The sequence below is a fragment of the Mesoplodon mirus genome (genome assembly GCF_964341445.2).
Source record: "Mesoplodon mirus genome assembly, chromosome: 8".
Lineage (NCBI taxonomy): Eukaryota > Metazoa > Chordata > Mammalia > Artiodactyla > Ziphiidae > Mesoplodon > Mesoplodon mirus.
The window spans coordinates 111,811,162-111,836,500 of NC_138984.1; the positions used below are offsets into that span (position 1 = coordinate 111,811,162).

General features: G+C 44.1%; 1 pseudogene across 1 annotated transcript; it reads right to left on the reverse strand.

Moving 5' to 3' along the window:
* Positions 1-17,212: 17,212 nt before the first annotated feature.
* Positions 17,213-19,163, reverse strand: LOC309809749 (eukaryotic translation initiation factor 4B-like; annotated as a pseudogene). The gene has a single exon. The product of its transcript is annotated as a eukaryotic translation initiation factor 4B-like (transcript).
* Between the last annotated feature and the right edge of the window lie 6,176 nt (positions 19,164-25,339).

The window sequence follows — 25,339 nt, forward strand, 5'->3', positions numbered from 1 at the left end:
CGGCCATGGCTCACGGGCCCAGCCGCTCCGCGGCATGTGGGATCTTCCCGGACTGGGGCACGAACTCGTGTCCCCTGCATCGGCAGGCGGACTCTCAACCACTGTGCCACCAGGGAAGCCTGAAACCTATTCCTCTTTGTATGGAAAAGGTTAGCAGTGCCTTGTAAGGTTTGTATAGTGTGGTGGGAAGCACACAATATGAGGGGCAGGTGAACTCAGCCCAGCCGCCCTGTGTCCCAGGACCAACTGCCAAAGCTTAGTGTCCTCCGTTGTGCAAGGGCAAAGACCAACTGCCTTGGAGGGTTGTTACCTGGATTAAACGTGTTAATGGGTATAGAGCTCCTGGATGGAACTGACCCCAAAGATGGGATGAAATCAATTATATGACTCTGTCATTCATGATTTTATTAAATTCTGTCTAAAATCTGGTTACTATGAGGCTTGTACCACCTCAGAATCGACTAAGTTCTTTAACTACACTTGTGGTTCACTTTCTTTTTTCTGTCCTGTCACTGTATCTCTACAGTATAAAGGATTTTCTCTCCACCCATATTCTAACCCCAATCTATGATTGTAGTAAAGACAGATAATGGTTCAATTGTCTCTAGAATGAACTATCCTATTTTGCATTTGCCCAGAGGCTGGGAAGTAAAAAGCACCACCTGGACATTTTCCATTCTTAACTGATACCCTAGGGATGTAAATGTCCTACTGGCCCCTTGGAGGTCATACGGTGTAGAAAGAACCTTTATTGCCTGGAGCCATCCACTCAGATACTCAGGGAGCTGTCAGTTTACAGGAGTTTGAGCTCTCAGATGAAGTAGGATAAGAGTGGCAAGGTCATGAGAGGCCCAAAGATGCTGGTTCCAGCTTCTGTCACTACCTGACTGTATGACTTGGCCTCTGAGCCTACCCAGTGTTCCTTACTCTGTACCATGTAGGCAGCTATGAGTCTGCTTGTGCCTGCACCCACCCTGTCCCCACTCCAAGAGTTACTAGAGTGACTATATAAGCCAGAAACAGTAAACCAAAGCTCAAAGATGCATGACAAGTTTATATATCCCTTTCAAAAACATAACTAATTTTCTCAGCCACCTTTGCATTTAGGAGTGAGTATGAAACACAAAGCTGGCCAATGAGAAGCAAGAGGAAGTTCATGGGTGAGCAATCTGGGAAAGCGCCATTAAAGGAGAGCTCAACCAACTGGCATGTTCCTTCCACCCCTTGCCCGTTGTCTTCTTCCTGCCAGGAATGCAAATAAGATGGCCGGAGGATGGCGGTCATCTTGTGGCCATGAGACAAGCATGTACTACGGATGATGGAGCAGAAAGGTTGTAGAATCTGCGGGTCTCTGATTACATTATGGAGTTGCCCTTCCGGTCCTGGACTGACTATATCCAGACTTCACCTTATATGAGAAAAATAAAACGCTTCATTGGAATAAGCCATTATCTTTTTAACATCTGATCTTTGCTGCTGAACGTAAGTCCTAAGTGATACAGGACAATTATTATTGAATAACTGAAACTGAGCAGGACCCTGTGGGGCTGCTGGTCAAGGAACCCCTTCAAGCAGTTGCTAATCAGGGAAGGGAGGGGATGCAGAGCAAAGGGAGGAACGGTTAAGAAACAACAGTGCAGCCTTGGGGCAGGGGCCTGGTTCTGCCTCAAGGGATGCACATAACAATATCTTTGAGCTCTTTTACAGAACCAAGACCCCCCCAAATAATGGAAGATGTTAGCATTCTTCATTCCAGATTAAAGGAACCAGAGAAGCTCATTAGGAGGAGACCACCCGAGGCCAGATTAAAGGAGTGCAGGCCCTGCACACACCCTAACCTATCAATAACCCCACCCTTGAACTATTGCTGTAAAACTCCTCACCACATCCTCCCAGGCTGGGACACACAGTTTTTGAGGGGCATGAGCCCACTGCATCCCCCTTTGTCTGGCAAAGCAATAAAGCTATTCTTTTCTACTTCACCCAAAACTCTGTCTCTGAGATTTGATTCGGCACCAGTGCATAAAGGCTGAGATTTCGGCATCATTAGCAACTGCCTAGTCAGTCACGGAGGAAGGAAAGATTTTTATTTTCTCATTTTCTTAATCAGTACAATGGCAGGTAGTCACTAAGAGTGTTTGGCACTAAAGAAGCACTCAGTTTTTGCCTACCAATTCTAAACCCACACAGAGAGTTCATGAGTTGTTTGGCCAAAACCTACATTTTATTACCTGGCTGCAATTTCAACCTTGCAGTTCCTAAGTTTGAATCTTGACAATTGAGTGAGATAAAATATGTAAAAAGATTAGGACAGGACATGGCACACAGCAGTTAGTACTGTGAATATTTCTGAAAACTTGACCTCTAAATCTGTGGTAAAGTGACCTTATATAACAGTCCCAATGGAGATGTGTTCCTGAAATCCTAACTCTTTATATATTACTAAGAATTATGGGTTTACTTGATTCTTTAAACTATAATACAAGTAATAAGCAGATTAATAAAAATGTAATGTATTATAAAATGCATACTAATAAAATAAAATGAAATTCAGAAAGTTATGTATGTACCTGGGAACTGCACAGCCCCAGTGTGACAAATGCAGTCGCATGGGGAGAAGGTATTGGCTATCAGTTAATGATAGGTAATCATGGGGCTCCAGTTAGACTCTGTCAAAGGTGGCCCCAGTAAGAGTGTGAAGTTGTCCTTGGTGACTTTACACCCGAATGCATTGTTCTTTTCTCAAGAGTCAAATGGCTCAGTAACACATACTTCCAATAAAGGCAAAGTTTATCCACAATGACGACAAGCTGGGAGGGTTGACACCAGGCCTGTGGACTCTTGCGGGTGCTGGGGAACCCAAACACAGCTTGCTGGTCAACACTGGCTCCCTCCTCAAGTCTTTTACCCTTGTAGGTTTCTGCAGTGTTTGAATCTGTCACATCAACTAGGTCTGGTTCCAGATATTTTTGTTCATGGTTCTTTTCTTGGTGCTTAGAGGTGATTGAAGAGACTCTCTCATTTCTCCAAGTAAAGAACTGCTTATAGAATATTACGCTTTAGAGCTGTGCTAATGAGTGACATTGTAGGTCTAGAGAACAACTTTGCCTGTCTTTCAAAATCCAACTTGGTCCTCTACCTATGTCTTTGATGCAGGCTCAGGCCCTTAACTTATACATTTCTTTGGTCAGTAATTGTAGATTAAAATAATTTACTGGAACACAAAATAAATAGCAGAAAGAGAGGCTACAGAGGCATTAACAGCTCTCTTTGTGGAATACACTCAACTCAAGAGACGGAGGGTATGGGAGTTCCCTGGTGGCCTAATGGTTAGCATTCCAGGCTTTCATTCCCATGGCCCGGGTTCAATCCCTGGTCAAGGAACTGAGATCCCACAAACCACACAGTGGCCAAAAAAAAAAAAAAAAAAAAAAAAAGAGAGTGAGGGTAGAGGGTTCCTTAGTTAAGAGTGTGCAGAACAGTTGCCATTCTCACTTTTTAAAATTTTATTTTGTTGAAGTAGAGTTGATTTACAATGTTGTGTTAATTTCTGCTGTACAGCAAAGTACTCCCCCCTGTCAACCACAAGTCTGTTCTCTATGTCTGCACTCACATTTTTTTAAGTGAAAATATACAAAGAAACATTGGGGAAAATATGCAATGGTAAACTACAAAGGATCTTTCATGCACACACACATACACACATGTTTTTGCTAAGAAAATAAGTTCAGAGACAAATAACATAATAAACTAGCACCGTGTAGATTCCATTAAATGGAATATATGTGTACTGACTCCAAAAAAGTATTCAGTCCTCTGTCTTCTTAACAAATAAGCAGTATATTCTTTCTTTCAAAAACATTTGTTAAAATTTTACCTTATTCTATGCCCGGTCTTAGAAACTAGAAATAAAAGATGAATAAAACATAAGTGGTAACTTTAAGGGAGAGTGGCATAGCACAGTAGTTAAGATTCTGGAGCCAGACTGCCTAGTTATGAATACCAGCTCTGTCACTTATGAGATCTGTGGTCATGAGCAATTATATAACCTCCCTGTGACTCAGTCTTCTCATCAACAAAATGGGCATAATAATAAGACCTACTCCACAGTGTTGTTAGGAAGATTAAATGAGGAGAGTGATATCATCAACATGGCGAAATAAAAGCTTTCTACCATCTTCCCCTCAACGGACACCAATTTTGACAATCCCCTACGGACAAGAGGGGCTTTGCAGAAGTCTGGGATGCCAGCAGAGACGTTCCAAGCACACTGTTGGAGCAAAAACAAAAGCAAACAAACAAAAAACCAAAAGCTAAGACTGGACACATTGAAGAGAATAAGAGGAACTGTTTCACTTTACCTGTGTCACCCCTTCCCCCAAGACGGCACAGCTCAGTGTCAAGAGAGACCTTCTCAGCCCATGACTGCTCCCATGGGGAAAATGAGAGCGTGTAAGCGAGCTCCCGACTTCTACAGCTGAGCAGGTCCCTGCCAAAGAGGTGCATTTGTTTCTCACCCCGTTCAGAAGGCCAAATCATGAACTGCATGACTGGGGATGGGGAGCAGCTAAGAGAACAGCAGCCAGGGCTCAGAACAGCACTAGTCAAAGGGGCACAGATCCTACTGACCACATCAGAGACTCCCCTGGGAGGCCCCTCATGAGCCACGGGGGATGCCTCACCTGTGAATCTCCCCAACACTCTGCATGCGTTACCCACAAACCCCTCACCCCATCCCTGGCCACATACCTGACGGAGGCAAGAGTGCACCTTTGCAAACAGCTGAGTTAGTACATGTGGAAAGCCAGCCTGCCTCTGCGGGACTGCAGATGGTCCTATCACTGAATCTACGGGGTGAGAAGCAGTCCTCCAGGGAGACAAAGGAGGAAGGAGAGGCTCTGTAACATCCAAACATCTAAGTTGCCCTTCTTAGCTGGTCTGGTGTCTTCCCAGCCCGCCTGGAAGAGACAAGCCCTAGAGCAAGAAGTGCCCCTTGGCTCTGTATAGAGTCTGTCATACAGAGTGAAGTAAGTCAGAAAGAGAAAAAAAAAATACCATATGCTAACACATATATATGGAATCTAGAAAAAAAAAATGGTTCTGAAGAACCTAGGGGCAGGACAGGAATAAAGATGCAGACGTAGAGAACGGACTTGAGGACATGAGGAGGGGGAAGGGGAAGCTGGGACAAAGTGAGAAAGTGGCATGGACATATATACACTACCAAACATAAGGTAGATAGCTAGTGGGAAGCAGCCTCATAGCACAGGGAGATAAGCTCGGTGCTTTGTGACCACCTAGAGGGGTGGGATAGGGAGGGTGGGAGGGAGGGAGACACAAGAGGGAAGAGATATGGGAACATATGTATATGTATAACTGATTCACTTTGTTATACAACAGAAACTAACACAACATTGTAAAGCAATTATACTCCAATTAAGATGTTAAAAAAAAAAAAGAAGTGCCCCTTGGCTGGGCTGCAGAAGGTGTGCTCAGGTGTTTTACTTTGAAAACCTGATTCCTGATTCGTCAGTCCTTGGATAATTGGTCAGGTTCACGCATGACCATCGTGATTGGGCCAATTCAGACCAGCTGCAACGGTGCCGCCCCCGTGATCCCTTGCGGAGCCATCAGAACAGCTGTGTTCTCTCTACACCTGGAGGGCCCCTCATTGAAGAGGTGAAGAGGAGAGCGGCGTGGGGAGGGGGCAGGGCACAGGCGACTCTGTAGATTCCAGCCTTCCTCCCTCCGCTGTCTCCGAAGAGCTGCCTCCCAAAGAAGCCAAGCCCTGAAAGACAACCAAGTCCAATTTGTATGGGATGGTAGGGACCAGAAACCTCCCCCATCGCCTACATCTTCTTAGCTGTGTGGCTGTGTGGAGAGAGTTTTCAGGAGCAAGCAATAAAAGCAGGATCTCACTCCTGAATCCTCCCAGGTAAGAAGACTCCAGCCTTCTTCCTTTACAGCTGATTTTTCAAAACAAGAAGTCTCGGGCTTCCCTGGTGGCGCAGTGGTTGAGAGTCTGCCTGCCAATGCAGGGGACACGGGTTCGTGCCCCGGTCCGGGAAGATCCCACGTGCCATGGAGCGGCTGGGCCCATGAGCCATGGCTGCTGAGCCTGCGCGTCCGGACTCTGTGCTCCGCAGCGGGAGAGGCCACAACAGTGAGAGGCCCGCGTACCGCAAAAAAAAACAAAAAACAAAACCCAAGAATTCTCGTGGGCAACCTCCATCACATTCCCTATTCCGGGTCTGACTTTGTCACCTACCATCTTTCTTTTATACACCAAGTGTCTTCCTCTCCATCCCTACACCAATTAATTAATGTCCCAAAGGGGATATGGGGGCAAAGATGAGTAAGTATTAAAAAAAAAAGCCTGATTATGATTGCTTGGCCTCATCTCCCAAAGACTAGTTCCCAGAGCTCAGCAGTTGACACCCATCAGAAAGAAGTGATACGGGAGGAATTTCGACATGTTCTTCTGGAATTCAGTAGTTATGTAGCTACAAGACGGTACCTGCTAACTGTACTTAAGGAGCATTTTACCTCAGGCACTAGAGATGTAGAGGATTCCCAAATACCCACAAGTAGAGGAGTTGTTTTATAGCCAGCCTTATTCACGGAGTTCCCCAGATACATGCACACTATCTTCTGTACAGCCCTGGAATATCCACTTTTTGTTTGTTTGTTTAACCAAGCCAAAGAGTCCTGGAGAAACAGGCATGCCCCACTTTCCTCGACTCTGTTCTGGAAACTGGAGAAGCGCCCTAGGCACAGCTGATGCCCATTCTGTTCCATTAGAATTTGTCTCGTCAGTAGAGCTTGACAACAATAGTCCCTAGTCTTGAGGTTCACAAAAATGTGGTCCCCAGACAAGCAACATCAGCACCACCTGGATGGGACCTGATAGAAATACAGATTCATGGGCCCCACCCCAGGCCTACTGAATTACAGGTAAGGCCCAGAAATCTGGATTTTAATAAGTCCACCATGTGATTCTAAGATGCTTGCTCACTGTTGTAGTCTTGGCTGTAAAGGACCAAATCCTATATACGTTAAGCTTTGTGGGCCATAAATTCCTGTCACAACTATTCACCTCTGCCATTGTACTGTGAAAAGAGCCATGAACATTGTGTAAGATGGAGGAGCTTGACTTTTTTTGTTTTTAGTAATTTAAGGAGATTTTTAAAAAATAAATGTTATTTATTTTTGGCTGCGTTGGGTCTTCGTTGCTGCGTGTGGGCTTTCTCTAATTGCAGTGAGAGGGGGCAACTCTTCGTTGCGGTGCACGGGCTTCTCACTGCGGTGGCTTCTCTTGTTGTGGAGCACGGGCTCTAGGCACACAGGCTTCAGTAGTTGCAGCTCATGAGCTGTAGAGCGCAGGCTCAGTAGTCGTGGCACACGGGCTTAGTTGCTCTGCGGCATGTGGGATCTTCCTGGGCCAGGGTTCAAAGCCGTGTCCCGTCCATTGGCAGGCAGATTCTTAATCACTGCACCACCAGGGAAGTCTGCTTGACTGTGTTTTAATGAAGCTTTATTTACAGAAAATAATCAGGAGACCAGATCTGGTCCCAGGGAGGTAATTAGGGAGACAAGGTTAGTCCTCCAACCTACTCGACCCTGATACACCCCTGAGAGTTTTATAGGATGCTTTATCAGTCAGAATTTTGATTTCATCCATGTTTCTGATCCTGGGTTCTTTTGAAGTCCTTATTGTTTGTGGATTTTTTAGAACTTTACCCACAGTAAAAAAGAAAAAGTAAAACTATAAAGGACCAAGCATTGGATCTTTTCTAGAGGTCTGGGAAGTACGTAGCAGCCCCATTTCACAGTGAGGAACTGAGTTTCAGATGGGACACATTCAGGCCCTGCTATGCTGTGCAGTCAACATTGTGTTTCTTGAGCACAGAGACCCCATTTCCATCACACACAATAGGAACAGTGCGTTTGGGATCTGTGAACAGGGACCTAGGCATAGGATTACATTTAACAACACTGCTGATCCCAGTCAAGCCTCCTCCAGAAACCCAGTTTCATGGTCCGTCATGTACATAGCTACACTATGCTACTTCCTCTTATTCGGGACCACACAAACAAGAAACAGTAAAAATAGACAAAGTAGTTAATTATTGGTTCATGTATATCTCTAGACTTTATCAATAAAAGATCCATCCGGAGATCGGATTCTGTTTACCAAGCAGCTCGTACACTTTCTTCACCATGAGCAAAAGAGAAATATTTTTCAGCAGGATAGGGATAGGTTTGGTCCAACCAGGGTGGCATCTAGTTCTCATCTTGAACTGTTTTGGTGAATATGATTCCTCCAAAATTAGGTGGGGGAGTGGAGAATACAGGAAAGGCTCCAGGCCAGAAACACCATTATCAAGAAAATTATAAACTGATGAGCCTGGGCTACTATACGAAAAGCACAGGCAGATAACCTACTGATGGTGGGAAAAGTGTGAAAAGACTTGTAATGTTTTCTCATTGATTTTTTTAATTAAAATGAGCCAGGTTATCTGACAGTCACAGAGAGCCTCCAAATTTCAGTGGCTTCATGCAACAAAGGATTTGGGGTGATACAAGTGCCTCTTTAAGGCAGCCTGCCTCACAGTGCAGCTCAGGGTCCAGGTCGTTTTAATCTTGCAGCTCTGCCCCTAAAACAAAGCCTCCTGCAGGATCACGTGCCTTCGGAAAGACAGAGAGAGCTGTGAGGGTTTTCCACTGCCTCTGCTCACAGGTCACCCAGGACTAGGCTCAGGGGGCCGCCCAACGACAGGGGGCCTGTCGTCCATATGCCTGGAAGGGGAGGAAAACCAGACTGATATTAGTGTGATACCAGGACTCGGGATGTCTGCCACATTACATGGTGTATCTCTCTATAGCACCGAAGGGAGGTTAGCTAATACAAGAGCCACGTGCAGCTTAGAGGACTGAACAAGGAGCGTATTTTAATAGACGTGACATATCGTGTACACTAATAAGCGATGGCATTCCCAAACACCTATTAAACACAAATCCCTGGTGTCACAGTTCCCAGCACAGGCCGATTCAGGTTTTACTGTTGGGCTCAGGTCCACTGATGTATACAGACAGAGAGGGTGCCCTGAAAGAGAGCAGACAGAGAATTAACACCATTGGAAACAAACACAGAAATGGAAACAAAGGCCAGACAGGTTGTGAAGTGCCTGCTGGGTCTGTCTTATCTCCTTCCATGTTCTTTGCTGTGTCCTTTCAGATAGGACACATCTACCCTCTAGAGCCTCTTGCTTTATCCCACTTCAATAAATCAGGCTGAAAGATGATATCGGGTAAAGCCCTGAAAGCTAAGGGCCCAGGACTCCTCTTCCTGTGCCCACCCACCCCTCATCTGTTCAGCACATGGTTCTCCCACTAATAAATATCATTGTCTGAGAATCTGTTATGTGCCCAGTGATAGGAGCTTTATATGCATTATCTTAATAGCACAACAGTCGTATGAGGAAGGTGCTGTTGTACCCATTTTGCAGATCAGAAACTGAGAAGGAGCTGAGTTAAGTCATTCCTATACAAGGTTACACAATTAACAAATGGCAAAACTGAGAAGTACGCTCCAGTCTGATGACTCCAAAGCCCGACTACACTACACATGTTATGCAGTGTTACCTTCGTAACCGTTGCCTTTGTTTTCATTTAGCAAACATTCAGAGAGTACCTACGGCGTGTCCTGCACTTTGACAAGGACCCACAAGGCAGAGACGCATGCCCTCCAGCTTTTCACAGTCTGAATCGATGCCCCAAGTGTGGCGGTAAAGACGTGCTCAGGAAGCCCAGAAGCGAAAGCTGTAATCTATCTGGAGAGGTTGGAGAAGATCCCAGAGAAGAGGTAAGACTGACTGTTCTAAGGAGGAAAACTTGGGAGGGGGGTTGGGGAGCAGTAAGAGGGATATTTTCCACCAGGCCACTGTTGTGGCCTCTCCCGTTGCGGAGCACAGGCTCCGGACGTGCAGGCTCAGCGGCCATGGCTCACAGGCCCAGCCGCTCCGCGGCACGTGGGGTCCTCCCGGACCGGGGCACGAACCCGCGTCCCCTGCATCGGCAGGCGGACTCTCAACCACTGTGCCACCAGGGAAGCCCCTCTCTTGTGCTTTTTGACATCAGGATCCCAATGGGAAAACACAAGGCATGTAGAAGTGGAGATTGATGGGTTCCTAGGGGACACTGATCACATGAGCTCCTGGCTGTCCATGGCCACCACCACACCACACTCTGAGCGACCCTTGGTTTCAGGCCAGCAAGACCAGCTGTTTGGAGTTTGTTCAGGATAAAATCTTCACACAAGTGCCCATGAAGAGGATGTGGCCAACACCACTGAGAAATGACTAGAACAGGCCCTGGGCCTTGAGCCAGGAGCTCCCGGGTGAAATCAATCCATAATAGTATCCCCTCAAGTAGAGGAGGGCTGGCTCTAAAGACGGAGGAATAATGTGCCATGGTCTCAAGGCGTGGTACCCAGACAGACAGCAGCAGCATCACCTGGAAAGTTGTTAGAAATGCAGATTCTCAGGATCCCCTCCAGACCTACTGAATCAGAAACTCTATGTCAGTTTTTAATCTGTGGAGAAATTCCAGTCTATACGTTCTATTTCTTTCCCTAAAAGACACTTGGGAACTTGAAGGGCCTCCTGGTGTTGGTCATTAAACCCTTGTAGGTGCCTATTCTCCCTGCCCCACTTTTTCCAGAACCAGCCTGAGGCACCTCTTGAGAACCACAGATTCTCAATGCCTTCAGGGAAGCCATCACATGGCATAGAACAATGTGAGAGAGCAAAAGCAGGACTGTTGGAAGTATTGACATGTAGAGTAAAGGGTTGTTTGTTTGGGGGAGAGGCTGGAAGGAGGTGAGTGAGCCCTGGGTCTTGAGAGGGTGGAAGAAGGTGTACTGTGGAGCAGAAACTAGAAGAGCCTTTATGCATAGTGCCACGAGAGCACGACCATGCCCTGGGCATTGTCACAGGTGCCAAGAGGAGGGGCAGGAGACAGAGTGAACAGGAAGCCCTCCCAAGGGAGCAAGGAGACCCCAGTGTCTTCATTTTGCACACTATTGATGGAGCATCTACCCTGTGCCAGACACTCTGAAAGCAGAGACAGTACAGAGGAGTGGGGAGACTGTGGACCCTGCAGCCAGACTGCCCGGGTTTGAATCCCCACTCGGGGTGATGCTCAGCCAGTGGGACCTGTATAGCCATACCAGCTTTGTTTACAGGTAGCATCTGTTCTGAGTGGTCACAGCCTTGCCTCTGATTGGCCAGTGTCTGGATCATCCTAGTTGTCATGTCTTTTGAATATCACCCATGTTGTCACTTTCTGCAGAGTTGAATTTAAGTTATTAAGCCTCTGCACACCTCGATCTCCTCATCTGTAAAACAGGAATAGTAACATTACTTACCTCAAGTGTTAGGAGGGTTAAATAAATCAACGGAAGGACTGGGCTTAGAATGATGACTGGTGCATAAATTCTCAAGAAATATTAGCTGTGATAATTCTTCTCTCCCAAGGTAGGAACAGTGCCTGAGCAAAGGCCAGCTTCTCAGAGTTAAAATGTCCAGAGTGGCCTGAGTCGCTAAAAGCAGAAGCTTGCTTTTTATAGGATTTAATTCCAGGGCTTGACACCCACCCAGCTCAGAGCAGGAAGAGGCAACTTGTTCGATGGAGATGGCTAGTGTGGTGGGGACATGACGCCATCTCCTGTCTGCAGCCAGAGCAGGGCCATTGCACACAGACAAACTTGCTCCCCTCCAGAACATGCAGATCTTCTGGCCCAAATGCTGGAATAGACCCTTGGAGTCCATTCAAATGTGGAGAAATATTGAGATCCAATCAAAACCACTCCAGCCTGTTGGCTCTTATTTTTTTAGACAGGATAAGCAAACTCTGCCTAAATAAGAACTGGTAATAAATATTCTCTTTTCCTGTCTTTCTAATGCTTCCAAGTCAAATGGTCCAAGTCTAAATGTCTCACGGGGAATCTCTGAAGGATTTCTGAAGTGTTTATTTGGCGACTAACAAAAATTCTTTATGTTATACAGACCTTTCATGTATATGTGATGCTCACAATACAGCTGAGAGAAAAGTAGGACAAATGGCCTTAACTTCAGCCTAGATGGTTGGAGACTGAGGCCCAGTGAGTGTAGGTGGCTTGTCTGGAGGCTTATGGACATTTACGGTGGGGCAAAGGGCAGGAAACCATCACTCTAGAAATCTACAACCTTTCCTATTCATTGGCTCATTGGAGCCCTCCTTTGGAACACTACTCCCCAAACTCTCACCCGCTTCAGCTTATTTTGAAGATGCCCACATGCACAGACACACACATGCATCAATAACAACCATTTGGCTTCAGGTGAGAAAGGAAGTGGCTCATCCTGGCAAAGATTGGGGACCCCTGGCCATTCACCTTCCACCACCACCTCCCTTCAGCACAAACCATTGAAAGCTGGTTCTATACATGGGCTCATGCTTTCTGGACACAAAAGAGAGAGTTAGGTACATATCTCCTGCATCCTAAAATAGGCATTTGAGGACGGGGCAGAATGAAATATTGTTTTATTCCTAAGTATTTTATTGTTTTGATGTGATTTTAAAAGGGATTGTTTACATTCCCTTTCTGATATTTCATTGTTAGTGTAAAGAAGTGCAACTGATTTCTGCATGTTAATCTTGTATTCTGCTACCTTGCTGAATTTGTTTATCAGTTCTAGTAGTTTCTGTGTGGATTCTTTAGGGGAAATATTGTTTTAAATATTTAAAAGAACTACATAGATCCCTATAGAGAGACAGTCAACTTCATACACAAATAGCATGATATGCAAGCATTAAAACGTGAAAGAAATTGAAGTGGTAACTTGCGCCTTTTCCAGCAGACCTGGCAGGAAGTCACCACTTGCAACCATGGAGAAAAAGAACTATACAACATAGCCTATATCATGTCATAGGTACAAACATGCAAATATATTCAATATATATTTGAGATTTCCCACTACCAAAATAATCTTCATATCCTTACAGAAGCATAATAAATAAACAAATAAAAGAAACCTTCCTTTCCATCATGAGAAACCGTGAAATCAGCTGAAATGCACCCAAGTAGTTTAATCCTACAACATTCTTCTAAATTTGGGCCCAAGAGGCACTGCCACAATTTTGTTAGTCAATTAGACAACGAGTTCATGAGAGGTGCCTCATATGCATGTCTATGTATTTGTTCTTCTGTACTGGAGGCAAGGAGAGAAGGACTCAACCAAGGAGACAGCACGGTGCCTCTCCAGGAGCCATGTAATCAGGCATCCTATGAAGATCCTTGTTCCTAGGATGATGACACAGGACCAAGGAATAGGAAGGACAATCCATTCTTCCTTCCAAATACATCCAACTCCTTTTTGGTCTTCTGACACTAATGAGAACCCTAATGCAGACCCTCCATCTGCCTTTCCTTCTGTCCTGGCCAGCTTCCAGCCTTTCCTCTTGGGTTCCCTTGAATGGACCTTGGCCAGATTAATTTTTCTAAACCAGGCACAAGCAAACCAGTGGTAGCAGCCTAGCTTCTCAGCCACAGGGAGTCACTGCACACTCTGGCCCCTCACCAGCCATTGCTCCCTAGCTGAATCTGCCACTGCGGCCAGAACAGCTTTGATGTGACCACTCTCCACTTTAATCCACCTAAGAATCCCTTCCCCTCCTCCTCACCTTTTCCAAGTGCTTGGAAATCTAACTCAAATCCCATCAGTTCCACAAAGTCTTCCTTGACTCCTCTAGTCTGTAGGGTTCTCCTTTTCCAAATTCTAATAGCAATAGAATTTGCTGTGGCTCTCTTTGCCACCAGGTGGAGAAAAAGAAATGATGCAAAAAGTGAAGCCACTGGACAGAGAGAAGCTGAGATAGGAGGGGTGTTTTATGCACAAGTCTAAGAATCTTTCCATACTTTCTGAAATTAGGCAAGGGATAAATAATTTTTTATACCCTTCCAACCAGAATGGCCAAAATAAAAACAGTTAAAAAAAAAGACAAACTAACATTGGCAAGCGTATTAAGCAAATGGAATATCATTTACTACTAATAGGAGGGTAAATTGGTCAACCACTTTGGGGACATACTAGTAACCACTACCGTTTAGCATAAGCTTAATCCATGAGCCAGCAATTCCAACAAACTAAGTGCACGTATGCACCAGGAGAGATGCACTGGAATGTGCACGGCTGTACTAATTGTAATAGCCAAATACTAGAAACAACCCAATTGTTCATCGACCATAGAAGGAATAAATAACGTCAATGAATAAATACAATGACTTAAAATACAGCAAGGAAAATGAATAAACTCAGCCACATACAACAACACAGATAAATCTCACAAAGACAGTTGAATGAAAGACGCCAATCACAAAAGCAACAAGGTAATGGTTAGAAAGGAACACAGAGAGTTTTCTGAGATTCCGGTAACGTTCTGTTAAATGATGTGGTTACATGGATGTGTTTATTTTGTGGAAATCAATCAAGCTGTACACTTCTGATAAGTGCAATTTCTCTTATACATAAATCGTTTAAAGTGTGTGTGTGTGTGTGTGTGTGTGTGTGTGTGTGTGTGTGTGTGTAAAAGGGAGACAGACAGAGATGCTCCTGACTGGAGAGCAGGAAGGGAAGGAAATAGCCCAGAGACCATAAATATTATCTGTAAGCAGTGAGGGCTAGCTTCCCGGTGTGGGAGCTTTGCAGTTGCACCAGGCCTTGTATAGACAGGGTCCCAAACTTGGATCAACGCTATGCTGTCACTGTCTTACAATTCTTAATAACTTTTGAAACAAGGACCTGCATTTTCCCTTCAGCCTAGGCTCTGCAAATTATGTAGCCAATGCTGAGTACAGGTTTATTGTCAGCTCCCAGTATCCAGAATCCATAATTCCTCTAGTAGATCTGAGAGAAATTCACTGAATTGAAAAGACTCAACCTCGGAAGCACTTTTGGATGGCTTTTCAAGGAAACTGGAACTGAAGCCGCCTTCCTTACTGTAAAGTCCTAGAGAAGCCAGTTGATTTCAAAGCCCACAGTAGGTCTAAAAGGGATGGGGAAGGTAGGGGTAGAGGAAGCTGCTACCCTCTGAGTCCTGAGTTCGTTCCTAAATGAATCAGGAAAACCACTTGGTTCAGAGGAGGGTATTATTTCCTCACGCAGCTGGTACCTCATCCCATCAAGGACCAGATTGATAAGTCTGAGAACCACTGGGCTGGCTTGTCTCAGCCCCCCTTCTCTCCTCCAGGGAATGAGCTGCCCTTGGGGAGCAGGTGGTTTCTGGAACTGCTCCAGAGCATGGGCTTTCCAGCATGTGTGTGTGGCAGGGTACGAGCATACCTAGTTCTGGAGGCATTAACAGACCAAAGCTGTGCCCTCCATCCTGGCTTCTATCTGCCTCTCCTTTGTCTTCCTTCTCAAATCATTCAGAACCCGGGCAGGGAAAAGGGGAGCTGACCAGGTTTCGAACCTTCTAGAAAATAACTGTGCTTTGTCTTCTCTTTAAAACATGGCAGTAGAACTCCTGTGCAAGAGCCGCCTACAAAGTGTTCCATGGCCGCATCCACACTATAGAGGCCGGCCCCCAAGCTGGCCTTTGTGTGGTTGGCTTTTAGGCAGCAGGCCCTGCGTCTCAGATGAAACAAGCTTCTCCTCCCTCCGGAGACTGATGAGCGTGCTCTCCCCTCTTCTTCCCTCCCTCCCGCTGCTGGGTGCCTGTGGAGAGAGGAATCCAGGCCGCTGTCACTGGGCAGCCAGGCCACCAAAACTACTGACTCTGCTTCAGGCCTGGGCATCCAAATAGGTGGGCTTCTCCCCCTGAAATCATTTTCTGCTGAATTAAATCCAATTCCATGCCCTGGGCTCTACAGCTGATAGCACAGCCTGCCCATCGCCTCTATTTTCTGCCTGAATTTTGCTTGCAGTTAATCTCCTGAAAACCCAGGAGATTTTCAGGGGTGTTTCACATGAAAGGAAAAGCCCTCTGATTTTTAACTGAGAATAGGTAAAATTCCCAGGGTACCCCTCAGTCAAACAACTGCTCCTGCTGACTCCAAGTAGGCAGTCTGGTGGTGGCACTCAATTTCAGTTAGCCCCAAGGACACCTTTTCTTCTCATGTGACAGTAACAATAATAACTTTTTTTCTTTATCTGCTATCAACCTACAGAGTTCCAATTTTTTGCGACTCATTTTTGGAGAAACCGTCTCTTGGTGGCTCATTCTATCCATAGGATCTTTCACTTGGATAATTTCACAGCACCTGCATTTATTCATTGATTTATTCATTCATTATCTGCTTATTCTGCAACATAGAACTAAGTGGACATTTATTCCCCTTACCCTATTATCCCTTCACATTCTTTTCTTTATGCTCATCAATGCGTGGTTCATGGTACCCTTCCAAAGATGTCTTCCTTGATTAAGTCCATCCTACTACTCTGACCAGAGTCCTCTGATCTTATCTCTTTCTTCTGTGTCCACTCAGTATTAACTGCTACGTCTGACCCAAACTTCCCAATACGAACTCTCATAGCTCCCCATACATCTTTCTTAAACCCAAGTAAAGTCTGATGATTTTCAAATGAGGAGGAAGATTGGCAGCGAATCAGAGTCTAAAGGGAGGGTCCCTAAAGGTCCTTTGTATTTTATAAAAAGCATGTCCAATATTACACTGTATTTCAAATAATAAATATTTGTGTCAATTTTTAATATAAACGACATGAAGTATATCTCAATAAAATACCCCTGATCTGGGAGAATGAAAATATAGTGATTCTCAATGGGGACTTGTCCCTGTAGGGAATGATCAGACCCTGAGCCAGGAGAAGGCAAGGTTTTTCTGTCGATCTTCCCTAGAAATACCAGATTCATCTCTATCCCTAGAACAAGGGACATGTTTCATAAGCCTTTGTTCAAACTCTTTTCCCTACCTGGAGTGCCCTTCCCTCTGCTCTTTATGAAACCCCTTCTATACTTAATGAGCTATTACAGATATCACTTCATACTCTAAGCCTTTCTTGGTTCTACCAAGTGGTCTTTCCTTCTTCTGAAATCCCCGGAAGAGGGCTTATCTATGGCACTACGCGCTGTGGCAAATACAATATTGACACATTTTTATCCACCCATCCTCCTGACATTAAGCTCCCTGAGGATAGGAATCATGCACAGTATGATTTTTTTTCCAGGAGATGGTGAGTTTTATTTTGTCTTGTCTGGAGAGAGATTTGATTTGTTCTCGAATGTTCCAAGGTGGTGAGAGACTAGGAGAAAGCACAGAATGCAGAGGTCTGTTCGGTGTAATCTTCTCCCTCATTTTCATCTTCATCATCAATGGCAAGGGCAGCATACTTGCTTGCAGAACTGAATTTAGAGGCTGGATTTTCTTCAGCTTTCTTTGGCTCAGGTGCAGACCTGGACTCTTGATGCTTTTTGCCATCTTTCCTGTCTGCCTCCTTCCAGTGGTCTTTGTTCCCTCCATCTCCTGGACCACGGCTGGAATTTCCACTTTGGCCTTTTGGGGTGCTCACCCCATCTACTTTATTTTCATCTGCTTTCCTTACTGGTCCTTCCTCAGATGGTTGAGCTGAAGCTACTTTCCCTCCACCACTTGTACGGGACTGCTGCTCTGTGTCTGAGCTCTGAGATCGAGCAGGAGGGTTAGAACCTCGTTTCACACAAGCATTCTCCTTTGGTGGAGGGGTTGGCATTACCTTTAGAGGATGTTCAGGTTTGGGAGGCTTAGAAGCTGGACACTGACAGTCTTCCTCTTTATTGGGTGTTTCATATGCTAGCGACTTCTCACTCTCTCTCCTTCATGCATCCTGGTCTGACTTACTTCTTCCAGATGTGGCTGAGGTCTGTGATGACTCATTTCCTGCCCTCGGCCGTTCCCGTTCCTGAGTTTCTTCACTTCGCCAGCTTGGGTGTCTCTCCCGAGGCCATTGTTCTAGCTTTGGCTCATCCAGCTGATGCTGCAGTTTCTCCTGTTCCTTCTGTAGCCACTCTTCTACTTCTTGTTCTCTACCAACTGTGTCAACAGGCTTTGCTCCTCCAAAGATAGAGGCTGCTTGACTGGACTGGGAGGTGCTAGCAGAGGAATCATCTTCCTTAGGAGTACTCCGAGGAGTTAGGTTCAGTTTGGGTCTTTGCGGGGGACCTCTATCATCACACCTATAATCATCCGGAGAGTAATCATCTCTGGAGCTCCATGACCGGTCATCTTGTCATCATCTGTCTTCATAAGGTCCCCGCCTCCTCTATAGTCGTCATCCCTATGGTACCCACTACCAAATGCTCTTCTGCCACTGCCTATCCTGGAATGGTAGCCTCTGTCATAGTCATCATAGCGATCCGGCCCCCATATCGATCCATGTCCCGGCGTGGGCCATCACGGTAACTGTCCCGATACTCATCACGATATAGGTCTGAATCATAACGATCTCCATACTTGTCTCCAAAGCTATCATCACCTCTTCTAGGCGGGTAGTCATCAAAGCTGTCTGTAGCAGGACGGACCCTCCAGTCTGTATCTGTTTTGTCAGAATCCCTATTTCTGTCTCTACCAAAAGAACCATCATCCTGTCTTTAGACTTGATCAGCAACGTCCACTCGAATTCTCCTGTTACCTAGAGACTCTTCATTGAAGCTCGGGGCATTGAGCAAGGAATCCAGGTCCTCAAACTCAGTGTAACCAAAACCTTTCGACCTCTCAGGATTGCTGGGTTCACATTAGAAATGCACTGTGCTGATATTTAAACCTCTGAAGGAATTCTAAAGAATTCCTTAATGGAGTCTTCTATTACATCACAGGGCAGGTTCCCTAGAAAAGCAGTGTAGGGTGGCGATTTGAGAAGACAGCTCCAGTGGATATTGGATTCCCGAGCAGCCCATGGAGCAGTGGGCAGGATGGAATGGTCAATTGGAGGTGCCCTATGAACATCATCATCATTACTATGCCAAGTGGTTGAAACATCTCCTTCTAGGTCATCTGTTTCATCAGCCCAGCTGACTGGTTTGGGGACATAAGTGCTTCCTCCAGCAGTCCCTCCATCCTCAGCCAGGAGGTCTGTTAGGGAGATAGTCCTCCCCTTCTTATTCTTCTTTTTTGCTGAGGCAGCCATGTTGGGAGAGGGAGAGAGAACGCAAAGGCCACAGTAAGATTTTTATTCCAGAACCCTAAGATACATCAAATATCACTTCATTCTTTCTCTAAACCAAATTAAATTAGTTCTAAGCTCTATTACCTAGCTGTAGAAACATTACATGTCAGCCTTTGGTGAGCTTCCTTCTCCCATCTGCCCTCCTACCATCACCATGAGACCATACAATATTGAGTATACAGGGGAGCATATTACATGAGCAGGGTGTCCTCCTTTGAGTAGGGTGGTGTCAGCTTTGGTGCTCACTGCCAAAGCCCACATGGCCAAGTTGAAGCAGGTGGCTCCACCACCTCTTGCCTATTTCCAAAGTCCAGTCCAAGGCCCATTCTCAGCAAGGTCTTCCCAACCTTTCTATCAGGACAGATCTTTGTCTCTTCTGAACCCCATCTCTTGACCCCCCATTTGATGTTGACTGCATCCTAGCTTATGCCTTGGCATCTATTTTGTGCACACTTAGTCTCTCCAGTTTGCCCCATCCCTAGTCTTCCCCTGGTCTTCAGAGGAAGAAATCATCGTAGTCACATTCGCCTCTTGTACTAGTAGCTAATGTAGTGCCTCAAATACTGAGGTACTGAGTGAACGGTTAATCTTCTGCTCTTTCATCTTCAGTCCCAGGAGACACTTCCTGAGACATAGGACCCATCCTGTAGAACTCAGCCCAGACATTCCTTCCTCAGTAAATTTCTTTACCTGTCACCACAGCCATTTGTGTCATTATGTAATCTTGTTTGTACCACTAGATTGCATATTCCATGAGGGCAAGAATAGAATCTATTTTTTTTTAATTTTTAAAATTGAAGTATACTTGATTTACAATATCATGGAAGTTTCAGGTGTACAGAACAGCAATTCAGTTTTATATATGTGTATATCTATATCTTTATCTATCTATGTATCTATCTATCTATCTATATATATATATTCTTTTTCAGATACTTTCCCCTTATAAGTTAATACATAATATTAAGTATACTTCCCTATGCTATACAGTAGGTCCTTGTTGGTTATCTATTTATACATAGTAGTGTGTATATGTTAATCCTAGCCTCCTAATTTATCCCTCCCACCTCCCCCTTTCCCCTTTGGTAACCATAAGTTTTTTTTCTGTGTCTGTGAGTCTCTTTCTGTTTTTGAAATAAGTTCATTTGTGTCTTTTTTTTCTTTTAGATTCCACATATAAGCAATATCATATGATATTTGTCTTTCTCTTTCTGACTTAAACTTCACTTAGTATAATCATCTCTAGGTCCATCCATGTTGCTGCAAATGGCATTATTTCACTCTTTTTTATGACTGAGTAATATTCCATTGTATACATGTGCCACATCTTCTTTATCCACTCATCTGTTGGTAGACACTTAGGTTGCTTCCATGTCTTAGCTATTGTAAATAGTGCTGCAGTGAACATTGTGGTGCATGCATCCTTTCAAATTATGGTTTTCTCCAGATATATGCCTAGGAGTGGAATTGCTGGGTCATATGGTAGCTATATTTTTAGATTTTTAAGGAACTTCCATACTGTTCTCCATAGTGGCTGTACCAGTTTATATTCCCACCAACAGTGTAGGAGGATTCCTTTTTCTCCACACTCTCTTCAGTATTTATTATTTGTAGAATTTTTGATGTTGGCCATTCTGACTGGTGTGAGGTAATACCTCATTGTAGTTTTGATTTGCATTTCTCTAATAGAGATGTTGAACATCTTTTCATGTGCCTTTTGGCCATCTGTATGACTTCTTTGGAGAAATGTCTGTTTAGGTCTTCTGCTCATTTTTTTGGTTTAGCTGTTCATTTTTTTGATATTGAGCTGCATGAGCTGTTTGTAAATTCTGGAGATTAATTCTCTTGTTAGTGGCACTGTTTGCAAATATTTTTTCCCATTGTATGGGTTGTCTTTTCATTTTGTTTATGGTTTCCTTTGCTGTGCAGAAGATTTTGAGTTTAATTAGGTCCCATTTATTTATTTTTGTTTTTATTTCCATTACTCTAGGAGACAAATCCAAAAAGATATTGCTGCAATTTATGTCAAAGAGTGTTCTGCCTATGTTTTCCCCTAAGAGTTTTATAGTATCCAGTCTTACATTTAGGACTTTAATCCATTTTGAGTTTATTTTTGTGTACGTGTTAAAGAATTTCATTCTTTTACATGTAGCTGTCCAGTTTTCCCAACACCATTTATTGAAGAGTCTGTCTTTTCTCCATTGTAGAGTCTTGTCTCCTTTGTCTTAGATTAATTGACCATAGGTGTGTGGGTTTATCTCTGGGCTTTCTATCCTGTTCCACTGATCTATATTTCTGTTTTTGTGCCAGTGCCATACTGTTTTGATTACTGTAGCTTTGAAGTCAGGGAGCTTGATTCCTCCAGCTCCATTCTTCTTTCTCAGGATTGTTTTGGCTATTTGGGATCTTTTCTGTTCCATACCAATTTTGAAATTACTTTTTCTAGTTCTGTGAAAAATGCCATTGGTATTTTGATAGGAATTACATTGACTCTGCAGATTGCCTTGGGTAATATAGTCATTTTGACAATATTGATTCTTCCAATCCAAAAGCATGGTATATCTTTCCATCTGTTTCTGTCATCTTCAATTTCTTTCATCACCGTCTTATAGTTTTCAGAGTACAGGTCTTTTGCCTCCTTAGGTAGATTTATTCTTATGTTTTTCTCTTTTTTTTTTGGATGTGATGGTAAATGGGATTGTTTCCTTAATTTCCCTTTCTGATATTTTGTTGTTAGTGTATAGAAATGCAACAGATTTCTGTGTATTAATTTTGTATCCTGCAACTTTACCAGATTCATTGATGAGCTCTAGTAGTTTTCCAGTAGCACATTTAGGATTTTCTATGTATAGTATCATGTCGTTGAACAGCATCCATTTTTCCTCACTATATTCCTTACCTAGAGTCCTGATACCCAGCAGCCAGTCAAATAAATATTGACTTGCATAGTAAATACCTCCTCCTCCAACCATCAGCTCTTCCAGCTGGGCTTGTGTTTCTGACACACCAGGATATGTTGAAGCTGTGGAGTAATGATTCTCCCCTAAGGTTAAATCAGAGGCCCCTCACCATGAGGACCTCCCTTGAGAAGCAAAGAGTGAGAATCCAGAATCCTCACCCATCTCTAAGCCATGTTTCACCACCTCTGCCTCACTTTCGTGCCTCCAGTCCTGTTCAGAAAACTCCTTACCACTTTCAACTTTTCCTTCTTCACAGTAGAGATTTATCCAAACCTTAGCAGAGATGAAAATTCCCTCAAATAGCCAAATAAAAGCCTTTTAGGGGTCTTTCAGGCCATTCTTTAGATACTATTTTCTACCAGTAGAAGGTGCAGCAATGGGGATTTTAACATGTTTGGTTGGAAATAGCAAAGAATTCAATTAATTTAATGTGCTGGGCACTCAAGATCTGACATTGTGTAATTCTAAGTGACAGTGACATCGATGGCATTGTAGACTAGCCTAGGAGACTGCAAGGAACATGCTCCCCAGTGCTGATGGATGAGATCATATTTTAACTATTTCAAGTTTTTTTTTAATTAATTAATTAATTAATTAATTTTACAGTAGGTCCTTGTTGGTCATCTATTTTAAGCATAGCTGTGTGTACATGTCAATCCCAAACTTGTGATTGCCGGGGTGTGGGGAGGGAAAGGTGGGAGGGAGGGAGGGATTGGGAGTTTGGGATTGACATGTAACTATTTCAGGTTTAAATGGGCCTCTTCTAGTGGGGTCTAGATCTGTACTTTCCCATACAGTAGCTACTAGCCACCTGTGGCTATTTACATTTAAATTCAATAAAAATTTAAATTTCTCAGTCTCACTAGTCACACTTCAAGTGCTCAATAGCCACATGGGGCTCATGGCTACCATATTGAACAGCACTACATTACATTCCTATCAATACAGAAAGATCTATGGAACAGCACCGCCCTTGATTCCTTGAACACACACCAAGGTGAAACATCGTCTCAGCAAGATGACTTGCACTTAGATAGGAAGTGTTCAATAAACATCCACTCTTTTTACTACACACCAGATTCTGTTGTACACACTTCACACACAGCCCATCATTAGATGGTCACAATTAGGGACATATGTAGTATATTATTATCCCCTGAACTAGTTTGCTGGTGCTGCCATTGCAAAATATTGTACACTTGGTGGCTGCATTTGATAGAAAATAGAAGACCAGAAAAATGAGCCAGATGAATGACTCTACTTACCTACTTCCTTTTTTTTCCTCTTTGCCCTCCTGACCATTTTGGTATAAAAGTCTCAGAATAGGATGGGTTATAACTCCAAACTCAGAGAGATGGTAATGTGGGTAATAAATCCTGCCCAGGACCACGCCTGAGAAGACAGCCTCCCAGGCTAAGAATGAGCAGGGCCAACTCAGTGCAGCATCTGGCTCATGTTGGTACAATTCAGGAATGCCACCATCACCCAATGGGATTTTTGCATTGTAATATGCTAATGACCAAGCCAGTATGCTGGGCAGGGAGTAAAAGCACCAATTCTCCTCTACAAAAATAAAAATGACATGCAGCCAGCTCTCTATTAACCACAGAAACTGGAGCAATAAGAGCAGAGGCAATTGCAATTCACAGATAATTCCAAAGCTTTTCTCTAGCAAGTGACAGCAAGTGACCTCATTTTCAGAGGCTTCAAGGACTATTCTAATGTAATAAACAGAGAGACAAATTGTGTGAATGCAACACACACATACACACAGAGCTTGATGTGAGAGTAACGGAAGGGAACCAGAGGCCAGATACCCATTCAGGCTTGACGTGCTCCTGCTGAACCCTTAGACTTTGTGTTCATAAACTCACCACTCATTCAGGACCTTTGGGATTAATGCAAATTAATTAAACTGTCAGGTAGCTCATTTTACCATTATTGAGGTTTTAAAATAATTAAGAGTGAAGGCAACTGATTAAAGCCTTTCCAGGCTGCTGTAGCAGTTTATGAGTTATAAAAGTTCCACATTAATATGACTCCACTGTGACTGCAGATTAGCTGGGAGATATTCATTAATATGGAATAAAAAAGCAACAGGAGCTATGACATCCTTTGTTTCATGTTCCCTGACAGCTTTCCAGGGCACTCAGTGTGAAGGCATGAAAATAATATACTGTATTTCTATAGCATTTTACAAATAGGATAATATCATTTATCCCATTTGATCTCCTCATTAATCTTATGAGCTTGGCAAGGCTGGTGTTATTCTCTTTGTTTTACCTGAAAAGAAACTAAAACTCAAAGAAGTTTAGTGCCTCACACAGATAATAAGAGAGGAAACATAGTCAAATACCCAGGCCTGCTAACTCCCAATCCAGTGGTCTTCCAGTATGCCATTGTGTCTCTCTTTCTTAAGAGCCATGCTTCTCCAAAAACAGTCCCTCCATCCTCCCGTCTTAGGTGTCTGAAATTTCCAAGGAGAAAGATTCATTACTTTGGTTTAAAGCAAGGATTCCCACATTAAAATAGAGGAGAAGAATTTTCACGGAGAGGTGGAAGAATAGAAGTGTTCAGGAAAAACGCATATGCCCTTTTTGGCCAATGGCATCGTTGAAGAATTTCTATCCCTTTCCATTTGCTTTCATGGTGAGTCCAATCTACCTCTTGAAAACCCCTTCCTGCAATCCTGCCTTGTTTTCTTGTCCTTTCTTGTGACTTACCTCAAGGCATTTTTCCAGGATTGCTTCTAACTGTATTCTGGTTTTGGTGGCAAGCTGAGCCTTTGGTCGTTTCCTCTTCCTGATTGGAAATTTGAGTGGCATGTCCCTGTTCAGACACCTTGGGCTCGTCTCTCATGGTTCCCTCTCTTCCCCTTCATCCTCCAGACAAATTCCAAACTGTGAGAAAAAGGATGTTGAAGGTGCTGACTTCCCCTGGTGAGTAGATTGTTAGAAAGGAGGCTGGAGTTGGGACCCAAGCACCAGGAGATGAGGAGAGAAGGTGCCGTCTCCAAACTCTTCCCGATCAGACGGTGTAGCATCCTCTGGGTGGGACAGGTGTGTTTCAGCAGTAGGAAGGGTCCCCTGCAAGTAAGGGGAACACCAGGGATCTTTCCAAATCAGTGTCTCCCAGAACCCCAAAGCTGGGGACGTTTTAAGCTACGGGTACATGCAT